Consider the following 15,572-nt stretch of genomic DNA (forward strand, 5'->3'; position numbering starts at 1 on the left):
AGATGCAATAATATCTTGTCAGTGGTAAGAACTGTATGACAATGCTCATGAAATTATTGTCTTAGCAATTGCCTCGTATCCTTATTAATATCGATCATCCTATATTATTTTTCTAGTATAAATAAGAACTCACATGCGTATGAAATGACCATCCATATTGATTTTAAATTTGTTTGCTCCCCAATGTTTGTGGAGTGGTTTGTGTGATGATACTATCATCGTGATAGCTTCTATGTTACTTCATCTCAATCACTTCCTTAATTACTTGCTAAAATTTGGTTTCATTGTCAAGAATCTTCTATAGATACTTTGGTGTTTGCCTTATTCTTTGAAAGACTTATACTAATGATGAGTACATGTGACTTATCATCTTATAGAACATTAGGATCAATGTAACTTTACTTAGTTTTCAACCAATGTGGATTTCATTTTATCAAAAATATTAGTCATTGAAGAAAATTAAACCTAGACTATAAGATATATTTGATGTCTATCTCTCATACAAACATCAATTAATCCCTTCATTATATCATGTTTACCATCTTTGTCAGACATCATAGTTAAGTTTCTTTTTAAGCATGCTATAACAATGGTTAAGTTGTTGTTTAGGATCGTCACTTTGTAATATTATTGTTAATCAATTATTTGATAATTTATTTATTTACTTATTTACTAATTTATTTATATTTATTATTGAATCTTACTCCAAGAAAGGAACACACATTATATGAGTCCACTGCTTGATTTCTATAATAATTTATGATTTTGATTGTGTGACAAAGATCAATATATTGTGATAAGATGTTCTTCCTTTGCAAATACTATAGGTGTTAATATATAACTACTTAAAGATGCAAGGTAGTAACTTTAGTATACAAGATGTTGTAATAAAAAATTGTACTATACTTCTACGATGATCTAGTGTTCTTGTTGATAACAATTTGATTAGGTCTCTCATTATGCTTGGCTATTTCTAGTAATATATAAATAATTCAAATAAAACACATAAGAGCTTGGAGATGGCTTGCGATATTTCTAATTCTTTTAAAAGAAAAAGGGAGATTTTCTTTTTTGTGAGGATAATTGATTTAATAAATTTTTATTTATTTCCAACACTTTGTATTTTTCTTCCTCCCTTTTTGAATTTCATTTTACGAATTTGAATTTTTTTTTCCTTTTTTAAAGTTGATTTAGGTCTTGTTAATTTGATAGATAATTAATGACCTAACGTGATTTTGATTTGAAAATCTATTGTGTTCTTCTAATTTCTTCCTTAATTTGTATTGATTGATCGAAATTGCGCAATTCAAGTCTTTGCCATTTTTTGGTTGTCTACAAATACCCCTTCTTTGAGCTAATATGCGAAGCATATTAGTTCAAAGATTGTCTTCATTTTCTGTCTTTAGGTTGAATTCTGATGATTGAATGATGTCTTGACATTTTGTAGTTGTCATGGTGTATGGTTGTTGATGGCTTGATGTCTGATCTTTGATGATTTTATGTCTTGATTGTCGTTGATTTTGTTGATTGATGTTGCAATGCTTTTACTTGGATATCTTGGATTTTGGTTAATTTGATGTTTGAAATTTTGGCTGGGGTAGAACATTTTTTATTTTTCAAAAAAATTTAATGCCTCAATTTGATACAGATACACTACTCCCTCAGAAATGAAATTGGAAAAAAATGGAAGTGCAAAAATTAAGTAGGTTCCAACTTTATTTATGAAATGGTGGATAATTGACGGGTAAAGATGGTTAATTTGATTTAGTGTAATATCCGATTTGCGAAAGGGAGAAAAAAGATTCTAATGTTATACAAATAGGGTGAAAAGGTGATATAAATGCCCCTACGGAGGGTTAAATAGGTCACAAGACCTTTTACCCTTGTCATTTTCACACTCCCCTTTTTCATTTAATGATTTGGAGCTTTGAGTTAGCGAGGATGGTGGTCCCTTTACGAGAGCATAGATTCAAAAGGGGTCATAGGTACGAGTGTCCAACAGACTATGGTGCCCTGATAAGTCATCAAGATTCTCCCATGTTTAAGATTTTTGCATTTGTACCTGTGTTTTTGGAAGTTTGCACAAATTTTTATGATAAATGTGGCAGATTGAATCTTTTAGCGCATTTACCTTTTCTTTTAGCACTTTTGAAATATTTTAGTGCATTCAAGTGATCCTTTAGTGCATTCACGATGAAACAACACATTCAAAAACCTAGTTTTAAGGCATATTAGTGCATATAGGTAAAATGTAGTGCATTTAGTGGTTTTAGTCATGCATATGAATGATTTAATGCATACAAATAGTCTTATAGTGCATATGTGTAATATTTCGATGCTTCTATTTAAAATAGCGTGTATTCCCTATTAAATAGCACATGTGGGCATTGTAATAGCACTTAACCATCTTGTAGCACATTCAATGTATGAAATAACACTTTTGATAGTTAAAATAACACATCCATCTAGTATAGCGCATATGATTGATTAGGTAGCACAAATTATCATTGAAGAGCAAAAATTGAGTGTAGGGTCTGAGTTGAGCATAAGATAACGCAAAAGACTAGATGCTAGGTCTATTAGCCAGGGATTGTCAGAATGAGTAAACAATAGGAATTATGTATTCATGAAGTGATGTTTTAGGATCAGTCTGATGATAGATAGGTAAAGATTGATGCCCCAACTCAGGATACAAAGTAGGGAAAATAAACAAGTCCGACTCAGGATAGAGAAAGATAAGTAATAGGCCCAAGATGGAATCAGTAGCTAGATAGCTAGATATAAATATTAGACTGGTGTCTGATGATCACTTTATGACAAAAACTGACATTTTTATTTGTCTAATGAAAAACAGGTTGTGGGCGAAAGCTTATAGTACAAGGACTATATATGTGGCCTTTAGAGGTTGGTAGGTTGATTGTCGAGTGCAAATCGCCAGGTGATAGACAGATGTGGGTTTACTCATTTACTACAAATGCCCTAGTTCTAAGTGAACAAGGGGATATTGATAGTTGTGGCTGAGCGGTGGCACTTGGACCACAACACATTTCATTTGTCAATAAGGGAGATAATAATGACTCCCAAGGATGTATACCAGATATTGCAGATCCCAATAGTAGGGGATTTGGTGTACTATGATCAGACCGCTAATGGCACTGCTTTTCAAGACTTATTTGGGGATTATAGCATTAGTGATGATAGCATATCATGGTTTTCAGATGCTGTAGTATGAGGCATTACTGACAATTTTGGCTGGTTTGATAGGAGGATTTTTGTTGCCAAACTAACAAGGGCAAGGATGTTTGGTTGGATGGGGCTGATTGATACAGGATATGATAGATCAGCCATAGAGATTTGCATGGGGCAGTTGCATTTTGGCCCATTTATATCATGACTTACATCAGGTTGTATATTCTGGAGCCTCGTCGCTATCAACAAGGGTGATTTTGCTATAGTTATGGACATGGAAGCATTTACCCATTACTTGTCTAGTGTGTGTACAACAAAGATTGTAGGGTATGTCATACATGTATACTTATTCTAGTATGATCATACAACCCCATTGGGCAAGACAGAGCACTGGCAGTTGATTTTGGATGACATTGATAATGTTGTGTGGAAACCTTACCAGTTCATAGAGCCATGGGCTGAGAAAGATGATGAGATGGTATATTTCTTTGGTCCAAGGTATTTGCTAGGCTAGATAATTGTAGTAATAGAGCAATTTTGTTTCAGGCAAGTGGTGAGATAGTTTGGTTGGTGGCAGGGCATGCCACAGGGGTCAACACATTATGCTCGGTGCAGTCAGAGAGAGCAGTGTGGGGGCTGACTTTGGAGTATGAGGCTTGTTTGGAGGCCTTTTTGTAGATGATAGACACACCATAGCCATGGGCATTGTGGGATGGGGTGGTAGATGTAGGGATGGAGGGGGATTATGCATGGTGATTTCGGGAGTATCCCTTCCCTAGATACACAAATCTGACCAAGCCTATTACAGGGATCGATGAGTCATTGAGTAGGGAGAGGATGAGGAAGATGAGGGTGGTACAAGGAGAAGCACAGGGAGATGATGGGCCAAAGTCAGTGTGAGAGGTGTGGTTAAAGCATGGGGGAGGGAGGTTGAGTAGCTGTGGTATTGTTGCAAAGGGGTGTGGCACGAGGTCCAGTGTAGGGACCAATGGGTGTAGGGAGGGTTGGAGGGATCCATGGCCATAGTGGTGTGAGGGTGAGAGGAGGGATGGTTGGTGGTGTGGGAGTTAGACAGTGGGATAGAGGTTCTGAGCAGGGTAGGGTAGAGCAGGTGAGGGCTAGGTTGCCTGAGGATGTGCAATTTGTCTAGCAATAGAGGCCATGGGTGCAGGTGCCTATTAGGGATTGATAGGAGGCATAGCCACAGGTACAACAAGTGCCACCAGATGCACAGCTACCACTAGAGAGGCTGGGGGGATCAACTAATTTGGAGGCTAGTATGAGTGCCATGGAGGCTCGTATGGGTGAGGTGTTGAGTACATTATAGGCATTTATAGTTGCGCTGACATCGAGGCCACCACCACCACTACCAAGGACATATGGGGTATTGACCAGTTAGATAGTCAATGTTGCACCAATGTTAGACGTGACAAGGAAGGCACCTTAAGAGGATATGAGTGCCCTTAGTGAGCAGGGACTGTCGGATTAGGCACCTTTGCATGGATGAGTTGACATTATGTGTTGTGACCGTATTCCTCATTATGTATGATTATTCTTTTGATGTTCATTTGATACTCATGCTAATGTACTTGGTTGATCCTTGGATGTTTATGTGGATAAATGTTGTGATTTATTAATGTTCATGTTATTTAATCTATTGGATGTTCTCGTTGATGTAGTTTATCTGGTATTCATGTGGATTTTGGCCTGTGGATGTATTGTCTGATTGTTGTTTTTGCTTTATGAGATATCTGAGCTTATAGATGTCCATATGTGTGCACTTGTTATATCATGGACTCATGTATGCATGTGATGGTTTGATTTGATGGATATGGTAGTCATAGATGTTAATGTATATATCTATGAATGGTTAATGGAGCATGACATATTGATAATGATTAAAATAAATGACATGGAAATAATGATGTAATGAAAAGGTGATGTGATAATATGAGTGTGATGACATGAAATGAAATATGGTAAAATGAAATTGGATTTAATGAAATGAGATGTAATGGAATGGAATATAATGGAATATAATGAAATGACATTGGGTGTAATGTAACATGATGTAATGAGATGTAATGTGATGTAATAAAGTGATTTGTAATGTAATGTAATGAAATGAATCGTGAAAAATGAGTTGGAATGGGATGAATAATGTGGTAATGCAATGAAAATTTGATAAAATGTGGAAAGAAATGATATGTGATGAAATGATATGTAATGAAATGATCAGAGCTAATGCAATGAAATGAAAAGAAATTGGTAAGTGAATCATAAATGTAAGGAAATGGAATTAATATGATGTACGAGAAGAAATATGATATGTGGTATGATAAAATAGGATTATATGTAATGGAATAAAAATTAATGTAATGCGATGTAATGTAATGTAATGATATATAATGAAATGAAATTTGTTGTGATGTGATGCAATTTAATGTAAGGATATGTAATGAGAAGAAATTTATTGTGATGTGATGGAATGTAATGTAATGAAATGAAATTGGTTGTGTAAATGAAAATACAATAAAATAAAATAAATGTAGATGAACGAATGTGTGACAATTTCGTGGAAGTGAATATGGTAAAATAAGAAAAAAATGTGAAGATGGGATTGTAATGACATGAAATGATAAATAAAAGTGTGAGAAAATGTAATGGGAACGTAATGAAATAAAATGTGATAAAATGTAATGTGACAAATGGAATGTGAAAGAAAGTGAAAAATGGAAGGAAATGGATGGGATGTCAACTATTGAGATTCAAAAGCCATGAAATGAAATAGAGGAAATGCACGAATTAAAGGTAATGTGATGAAGAACATGAAATGGAAGTCACAAATGTAGAAAGTAAAATATAATGAAATGAAACGAACGATGATATGTAAGGAAATGAAATGGGGGGGGGGGGGGGGGGGAATGATGTGTGATGTAGTGAATTATGATAAATGAAAGGGAAATGAAATGTAATATGATGAAATGAAATTATTTGAGATTCAAAAGTCGCGTAATGCAGTAGATGATGTGGTAAAATGTGATAGTGACTAGAATTATTTAAGATTTGAAAGCCATGTTGTGTAGTAGATGATGTAGTGAAATGTGATAGCATGGTGGTGATATGATGAGGAGACAAAGTTCATGATAGTTGAGTGCTAAAAGCTCGCCTTGATGTTGATGTTGTTGTCTGTTATTGGATAAACAGTCGTGAATTTGCTGAATGATGTCGTGAAGGCCTCCTTGTGTAATCCTGATTTATGTGCCAACTGTTTATTTTTAAAGAACCCAACATTAAAATGCAAACTAAATGAATGCAACTAACTGTCACTTTGTAAAGAGATGCAAAATTAATTGTCATCATAGAGCGTTTAATAAAAAGTGACTAAGTACAATCACCACTAGCTCAACTATGGTGATATGAATACTATTTCATGGTAAGGAGAACCAACAAACATGAACAATGTTCATGAAAAATATGATAGTTATTGGAAAACAAAGTGATATCTATAGAAGAATAAAAATAGGCACGCAAATAGTCATATGTCAGATGAAAAACCAATAAAATATCATGACTTCATCCTGACACCTCTAGTAAAGCACATCATCGAGGCACTAGAAGTACATAGTAGTGAAAAAAAAACCATTATTTACAGACCAGACATGCTGCTAGTTGTGTGTAATAGTGTCAAGTTTGTTTAGTTTTGTCTGGGAGCAACTGGTGTACTAGTTAGATAAGCAAGCATGGGATGTGTCAGTGGTGATTTAGCAGAGGATTCTATCAGGTGATGTGCATCGGTGGGAATTAGGGTGGCTGAATGTTAGAGCCACAGGTCAAGTGTATCAAGTACTAGTGCGGCAGGATGTAGAGAGTGGATACATGGAAGACTAGTAGAGAACAAGTCTTTGGTGAGTGACAACTATAAGTAAGCAGATAACATGGGAATGGAACAAGGCAAGGTGAAGAGTAGAATGTGGTTATTGGATATATTGAGAATTTGCAAGAAGCATGCAAGTGAAAATTATGTTGGGCTCACCAGATTAGTCTCAATGGGAGGGTGATGTTAGCCAAGGCAGGTGGATGAGGCAAGGGCAAAGAGCGAAGCATGGTCGGTGAACCTCCAAGGAGCTAGTGGATCAATTGGAACTACAAATGTTAATTTTTTAGCCAAGTGAAGCAAGTCAGGTGGGACAAGGGTCAATGTAACCCCAAGAGGTGGGGATTAGGGTAGAAGAAATGCCCTTGTCTGTGTTAATGATGTTTTCAGGGACTATAAACATTATAGGTAGTGTTGGATGATGAGCTAATGATGTAGGTAGAGAATAGTCCACTTGGGATGACTACGAGTATGTCAAGAACGAAGGAGGAGGTAGGGGAAATAAAATCTCCTAAAAAGTCTAGGGGAGAAGCTCCAAAGGATACGAGAGGTGTTAGTGGGAGTGAGGTAATGAGTGGGACAGATTAGTTGATTAGCCTCAGGACACTGGGACAAGAGTCAACGGAAGGGGGAATGAGCGATGTAAATGTGGAGGAGCCATAGCTAGAGGCAGGAGGTGGAGATCAATCATCACAAGATGTGGAAGAATTATGGAGAATGTTAGCTGCAGAGAGAGTCTGAGAGGAGAATGCAGAATAGGAGGTCATTTTTTTGTTGGGATTAATGGAGAAGATGCAAGAAGATGGAGCACAAACGGAGGCAAGATGACTAGAAGCGGTGGTGGATGTAAAGCAGGTGCGGGTGCAATCACTAGAAGTGCAATTGTGTGTAGAGCAATCATGAGTGGAGGGAAATAATGCAAGAATGTGGGCAAAGCAGTCACAGACTTAGAGGTTATAGGAATCTCTAAAGATGGTGCAAGTGGGTTTAGAAAGTGCTCAGAATGAGCTAGTGTTGCTGTAGTCACAATTTGAGTCATTTAGGGAGGCAATTGCAAAAGCAAACTCCCTATCATTGAAATTGTAGGAGCGGTTAGTGTTAAGTGAGGGGAATGTGAGATAGTTACAAAATTGTTTAGGCAAGGCAAAAGCAGATGTGGAGTCCTAGCAAATGGCTACTGATCAAATGCAGCAGGAGCAGGATGTGGCCCAATGGGTGATCACAACACCAAGAGTAAACAAATTGGCGGAGAATGTGTTCATGGAAATGCATCAGATGGCGAAGGTACATCAAGAAGTCACTTATTATATGGGACGTTATTATCATGCATTCTCAAATGAAGATTGATGAGAAAAATAGTTCGTAGATAGGAAATTTACACAACTATTGAATGTGCAATTATGCAGTGGGAGGTTTCCAATTCCCATAGATGCGGTGTTGGTACGTAGAGGGCTGGCTCCAAGGGCTTCCTCTTCTAAAGTTGAGTCAGAAGAAACACCATTAGTTGGACACCCTGTCTTACCACCTGCCCCAGCGAGGCCAGAATAAATAATCCACCAGACACTGTCTAAATGTAATGTTGTCATTTTTGTCATAGTAGAATAAAAATTTGTGCTTGTGGTTGTGGCAATCAAGGGACAATGGATGTTGATTGTAATACATTGTCATATTTGTTTTTGGTATTTTTGGAATATATTTGGATGTTTTTAGCATTTTGAAGAATATGTGAATGTTTTTGAGATTTTGATAGATATTTGAATGTTTTTGTGACAAATGTTGGAAAGGTTTCAATCTCTATAAAAGTGGGAACAATATGATTTGTAGAGTAAGGGTAACCTTTATTAGTATGTAGGGGAATGGGATGTCTGTGTGGGCTCTTAACGAAAGATGAGGATAGATATGTGTGATATTTGGGGAGCCGTAAGATGTAAGACATAATTCTATGCATATTAATAGCCTTCATAGATGATTACAAGGCTAGCATTGGGATGTTTCTCTAGGCGTGTTCCGAGATGGATACTCCCAAGGCCTATGGAAAGGTGTTTGGGGACCCGAAAAAAGTGCTTGAGGGGCCTGAAAAAGGCATTTGGGCCTAAAAAGGTGCTTGAGGGGCCTAAAAAAGGTGTTTGGGCCTAAAAAGGCATTTGAGGGGCCTTAACAAGGCGTTTGGGCCTAAAAAGGCGCTTAAGGGGCCTAAAAAAGGCACTTAGGCCTAAAAGGTGCTTGAGGGGCCTAAAAAAGGCATTTGGGCTGAAAAAGGCATTTTAGGGGCCTAAAAAAGGTGTTTGGGCTTAAAAAGGTGCTTGAGGGGTCTAAAAAGGCATTTGGGCTTGAGAAGGCGCTAGAGGGCCCTAAAAAAGGCGTTGCAGGGGAGCCAAGCTCTCACACTTACGCTTACTTATTATGTGCCCCTAGTTAAGTGAGGATGAAAGAGTCTGACAGATATCTAAGTTTTCGAGATAGCATTGATATATTTGTTGAAGGGGGTTAGACCAATTGTGGCCACTACAACATAAATAAGACTAATGATCTATTGGTCATTGTTGTTCTTGACAAGAGGAAGGAAAAGGGGATACCTCTTGCACTATTCGCATTGTGCCAAATTTTCCAAAGCTTAGCAAGAGGTTTCAAGACATAACTATACTGCTTCTTAATACTAGTGTGGCACACTGTATTCAAATATTTTATGTCCTTTTATATGGCTTGTTTGAGCTAAAGTGAGCCACGTTTGACAGGAATTTTGAGGTGTTAATTTTTCGAGCTTTCATGACTATGTTTGGCAATTATGACCCCCTTTTGAATGGTTTTGGCAAATTTTGACAATTTTTGAATTTTTTTATAATTTTTGAATTTTTTGGTAACTTTTGGCAAAAAAAATTGATAATTTTTAACAATTTTTTATTTTTTAAAACAATTTTCAGCAATTTTTGAATTGTTTTAATGATTTTTGGCAATTTTTGAATTTTTTGATTTTTTTGGCAATTTTTGAACGTTTTTGATAATTTTGGATGATTTTTGGGTATGTGGGAGTGGAATGGAGAATGTGAGTGAGATTTGATGGAAGATGGGGGTAACTAGGGCCATGTGAGGTACCTAAAGAGGCAATGAAAGGATTTTGGGACATCAAATGGGTCGACTGAGGGCTAAAATAAACATTGGGGATCATTGGTCAAGGTGGATAGCTAAGATATGCATTGATTTTCTTGCAATTCATGTCTATGGTATCTCAATACATAATTTGACTCCATATTTATCCTAATATGTTGTGCTTCCCTTTGGTGTTGTTGTATTAATTGTCTCTGTTGCAATGAATTGCATTTGAGGCCAAAGAACCACTAAATAGTAACTCACAAGTGTTTCTCAATTGCGTATGTGTGAAATTAACTTGATTGTGCTAGATAGGCCTTAAACAAGCAAAAATTTTCACAGAGACAGTCAAGTACTGTCATGATTTTTACAACATTAAAGGACTTGTGTTGTATAGGGAAGTCAAAAGGTGAGATCTCTCACTCCTTTTCAAACCAAAGGTTGGCATTCTCACTTCTTTTGTACCATTTTTTCTTTTTTGGTGTTTATTTGATTTTTTTGGTATTTTTGATGTGTTTCTCAAAGCTCTAGACATAAAAACTTTTGGGGTGGATGCTATTGATGGGCTCTGCTAGGTCTGTGCCATCACAATTTGAGAGTCTATAAGTGCCAGTCCGAAAGGAATCTATGATAATGTAAGGACCAATCCAATTGGCCTCCCACTTTCCTTTCTTTTTTCTAGCTACTTGGTTCTTGGGGTTTTTTTGGAGCACTAGGTCACCAAATTGAAAAACACAAGGTTTGACCCTCTTGTTGTAATGTCTTGATAACCTATTCTAATACACTTTGAGGTGTTCATGTGTTGCATACTAATGTTCTTCTAACAATGCTAGCTATTTTAGATGGGCCATTCTGTAATGCTCATCTGATAGGATGTCTCGAATAGTAACTCTCAATGATGGGATCTCAACCTCTAAAGGAAGAATAGCTTCATAGCCATAAACCAATGAGAATGGTGTTGCACCTGTAAGTGTCCTAACACTAATCCTATAGGCCCATAGGGTAGGGTTCAACTATAAATGCCAATCTCTACTAATATCATTGACGGTTCTTTTGAGGATGTTGATAATGGTTTTGTTGGTGGCCTATGCTTGGCCATTGCCTTGGGGATAATAATTTGACGAGGAGTGGTGTATAATGTGAAATTTTTCACATAGTTCATCAATTATTTGACTTTTAAAGCACAAGGCATTGTCGACAAGAATGGCATGGGGTATGCCAAACCAACAAATGATATGGTTTAGAATGAAGGAAGATATTTGTTTTCCTGTAGAGTTAGCAAGTGGTGCCACGTTGACCCACTTGGTAAAGTATTCTATGGTGATGATAATCCATTTATGTTTTTCAGAGGAAGGTGGATGGATGGCTCTAATCAAATCAAAGCCCCACTGATAAAAAGGCCATGGTGTGGCCAAAGGGTTGATCTCTTGGGATAGCGCATGAACAAGGTTACCATGGATTTGACATTTTTTGCAAGTTTTAACATAGTAAATAAAATCCTTTTCCATGGTTGGCCAAAAATAACCCATCCTAAGAATCTTCTCTAATAGCATAAACCCACTGGAGTGTGACCCACAAATCCCTACATCGACCTCTTGTAGAGCGACTCTAGACTCTTCCTTTTCAAGACATCTAAACAAAGTACCATCAAGACCTTTCCTATACATTGTATCGACCACCAAAGTGTAACATGAGGTTTGGCATATGAAATTTCATTTTTGGTTACGTGAGAGGTCAAAAGGAATGATGTTATCACAAGGGTAAGTGATGATGGGGTTATACCAAAGGGAATTGAGAGTGTCTAAGTGGAAAAGGATAAGGGAATCAAGTTGAATAAATGCGGGCTGAACCATCTCTTCTACTAAGAACTCATACCGCTCATGTTACTCTGAGAGCTAGAGTAAGGAGGCTAAGGTGGCCATAACATCTGCTACTTTGTTCTTTTCTCTAGGAATTTGTTCAAAGGTAATATGAACAAAAAATGCCTTGAAGGTATCAACCATATGTTTGTAAGGCAATAACTTTTCATCTTTGGTCTGATAAGTGTTAGTGACTTGATTGATGATCAACTGGAAGTCTCCATAAACCTCTAGTGTTGTTAGTTTCCACTCTAAAGCTAGTTTGAGACCTAAGACAAAAGCTTCATATTCTGCCATGTTGTTGGTGTAGGGGAAAAGTAGTTTGTAAGACTTAGGGATGATAACACCTAGTGGCGTGATGAGCAAAATACTGACGCCTAATCCATGATGTGTGTGGGAACCATCAAAATAAAATTTCCATGTTACTGGCTCTGTCTAAAGAATGTGCATGTTTGGGAAATTAGCTAAGATAGGATTTGAACTCTCTAGAGGTGCATCTGCCAATTGATCAGCAATGGTCTGTCCTTTTATTACTTTCCTATCAACTTACTCAATATCAAATTCACTTAGGATCATCACCCATTTGGCCAATCTGCCTATTAATGTTATTTTTCTGAGAATATATTTGAGGGGGTCAATTTTGGAGATGAGCTTGACTTTGTGTGTTAGAAGATAATGACATAGCTTTTGGGAAGCAAAAACTACAGCTAGACATGCCTTCTCAATAAAAGAGTAATTGAGCTCATAATTGACCAAGGTACGACTGATGTAATAGATGGCCTGTTCCTTTCCTTTGTCATTTTCTTGTGCTAGGAGGGCTTTGATTGATTTATCCATTAGAGAAATGTACAATAACAAAGGTTTGTGTGATACTGGAGATACCAACACTAGCATATTCATCAAGTAGGTTTTGAGTAAGTCAAAACCTTTATGACACTGATCATCCCACTGAAAAATTATATCTTTGTGTAGTAAGTGGGTGAAAGTTACACATTTTTCCACCAATTGAGAAATGAACTAACAAACTGATTGAAGCTTGCCTTGAAGAGAGCATAATTGACTTAGGTTCTTCGGAGGTTGCATACTGATTATGGCTTGTACCTTTTTAAGGTCAACTTCTATTCCTTTAGCTGAGACAATGTATCCTAGAAGCTTGCCTGATTTGACACTAAAAGCACATTTCTTGGAATTGAGCCTAACTTTGAACGCTTCTAGATGGGTGAATATCTTGGCTAGTATGGGGAGATGTTTTTCTCGACTATGAGATTTTGCGAGGATGTGATCTACATAATATTCCATAAGAATATGCATCATATCATGGAAGATAATGGTTATGGCTTGTTGAAAGGTGGCCCCTGCATTCTTTAGCCCAAAGGGGATTGCATTCCAACAAAATGTGCCCTATGCACAAGTGAAGGTAGTTTTCTCTTGATCCTTTGGTGCTATCCTGATTTGATTGTACCCTGAAAATCCATCCATGAGTGAAAACATGGAATGGCCCGTTGTCAAGTCTACAATGGTGTCAATTTTGGGAAGAGGGAAATCATCTTTGGGACATGCTTTGTTTAAATTTCAAAAATCAACGTAGATGCGTACGTTACCATTCTTCTTTGATATGGGAAAAATGTTGGATATCGATGATTCATACGCCAAGGGCCAAATAAAATTGGTGCTGATTAAATTTTCTAATTCTACTTTGATTGGTAGAGCTATATGGGGATGCATCTTTCTGAGCTTTTGTTTTACTAGCTTGACCTCCAAAGAAATGTTGAGATGGTAGAGGATTAAATTCGGGTCTAATCCTCGCATGTCTACGTAAAACCATGCAAATTTTATCTATCTTTCTTCAAAGAAGTGAATGAATGCCTTTCTTTCCTCTGTGCTTAAAGACTATACCAAATAAATGACTCTTGGTTCTTGTTATGTGCCAATGTTGACCGGTTCTGTTAGTTCAATCAAGATAGAAGATCTTTCTTCGGAGTGTTCAGGCAAGGTATCAATCACCCCATCCGTGGGTTCCATAGTTGGGTTTTCACTTTGGTATGCATCACTTCTATTTGTTTCTATTTTTTTCTTGAGATCAATTATAACTTGGTAGTGATCATTAAGGCCATGAAATGCCTAACCTGTTCTAGTGTGACTGAGGTGATTAATATCAGACCCAACTATAAGCATCTCTTATGTCCTTTGTTGACAAGATGGTTCAACTACATTAAGGTAGACAAAAATGTGATGGTGAGTGTCAAAATGAGGAATGTGTTGAGGCTCAATTGTATCTAAGCTAATAAGTTCGAGATGGACTAGGGAGAGTGGTTCATAATATGGAAAGGGTTCGACAGGGTTTGAAGACATGATTTCATTGGATAGCTTGTACGCTATATTCATTAGATCTATGACATGAGCTTCTTCTGGAGTATTAGGAAAAGTAGAGCTTGTGAGAGGCTCGTAGTAGTCATCTTCAAATTCTATTGGAAAGAAGTCAAGAAATAGGGTTTGAAACTAAAAAACTTCACCACATTCACCATCTTCTAAGTTGCTTTTTTGTACACTGACTCTCACTGAAGTGGGTCTCGGACAAGAGGTTGTTCCTTGTGTAGTTAAATTGTTAGATGTAGGTATGTGAACAACATCACATTCTTTGTTATGGAGAGACTCCTCGGATAATAATTCAAATCCCATTTAGTGGAGTCATCATCATCTTCGAGAGGGATAGATTTACATTTATGATGTCATTTGTTGTCTGGCTATTATCGTCCATTTGTTTAGGTACCCATACAAAGGTGGAAGAGGAGGAATCACTATGCTTAGGACGAGATTCAGAAGAGATTTGTGTCTTGTCTTATTCACCATACCCTACCCTTGTTTTGGACCTGTTGGACCTGAATTGTGCTATCAAAGGTTCGACAATGCCTATCCCTTTCCCTAAGGACCATCTCCTGTATATCCCATTTTTTTTCATGAGATCAAAACCTTTTCCGTGTAGGTGGGGGGAGATGTCAACGTTTTTTTGATTGATTTCTTCTACTAAGCTTGGAGGTGCTCTGCTTGCTTTGATAAAATGTGTGTGATAAGACTTATTTCAGAGAAAGTGGGGGATTAAATAAGGAGATTGAGTATGTACCCACCCCTTTTCTTTGAAATTTACACTTTCTATCGAATTCTTTCATCAATCTATCCATTTCTTCATAGTGTGACTGTTTACAGTCTTTGGGTGATGATGGTGAAGGAATAGAAGGACTTGAACAACTAATTTTCTCTTTTCCATTAATTAATGTCGATGAATGGTTATTATTTTGATCAGTAGAGCATGAAGCATCTATAGATCTAGACTGGTTGATGTTATCTGTCGGTGTGTCAATTTCTTCCCTGTTATGAGGGACAAGGGAACTACAATACTGGGCAAAATATTGATCTCCGGGTATGGTCACCTCTTGACCCATGTAAGGAAATTTAAGACACTGACGGTAAGTAGAGGGAACGACCTGCATGTCATGAATCCATAGTCTTCCCAACATGATGTTATAAGTTAATTGTAGGTCTAAGACCTGACATAGTTTCTT

Source organism: Cupressus sempervirens, chromosome 4 (genome assembly GCF_028749045.1).
Source record: "Cupressus sempervirens isolate cs-2001-9-10 chromosome 4, ASM2874904v1, whole genome shotgun sequence".
Taxonomy (NCBI): Eukaryota; Viridiplantae; Streptophyta; class Pinopsida; order Cupressales; family Cupressaceae; genus Cupressus; species Cupressus sempervirens.